Below are 725 nucleotides of genomic sequence, written 5' to 3'. Positions count from 1 at the left end.
GGAAGAAGAACCCTCGTAACGACAAGTATGTCCATCACGAGGGGGAAAAACTCCAAGGAGCACATAATTACGCGATCAGCTCAGACCAGGGCCGAACCACGGGTAATACGTGGACTCGCAACCAAGGNNNGAAAACACCTTCTGCGAGTTCCACCAATCCCGAGGACACTCCACGACTAACTGCAAGGTCTTGGGAGCGAGGCTGGCCGCGAAGCTACTAGCCAGAGAACTCTCGGAAGTAACTAGCGTGAAAGATCTCATCCTCGACACCGATCGCCCCCCGAAGCCAGACAGAAATCTCCCTGCGGAGAGATCTCCCCAAAGAAACCAATCCGGGGATAAACGCGGCAGGAGGCCAGACGACAAGGGGAACGATAACAATCGTCGTAGAGTCAACATGATCATCGGAGGATCGCAATTCTGCAACGATACGGTCTCTGCCATCAAGGCTTACCAGCGGAAGGCGGAGTCGAGCGCAAACTGAAATGCATGGTCTCCTACCAAAGATGATCAGAACTGTTCAATCACCTTCACAAAGGAGGAAGCCAGCGGGATCGATCAGCCTCACTGCGATCCGCTCGTCATAGACCTCGTCATACGAGATCTGGAAGTTGGAAGAGTACTCATTGACACAGGGAACACGGTAAATGTAATCTTCCGCGACACTCTCAATCGGATGAGCATTGAACTCGGAGAAGTAACTCCAACTCCGAAACCGCTCACAG

This window comes from Brassica oleracea, chromosome C2, assembly GCF_000695525.1.
Source record: "Brassica oleracea var. oleracea cultivar TO1000 chromosome C2, BOL, whole genome shotgun sequence".
In the NCBI taxonomy this organism is placed as follows: Eukaryota; Viridiplantae; Streptophyta; class Magnoliopsida; order Brassicales; family Brassicaceae; genus Brassica; species Brassica oleracea.
The sequence above is the reverse complement of the archived record's forward strand: the minus strand, read 5'-3'. Positions refer to the sequence as shown.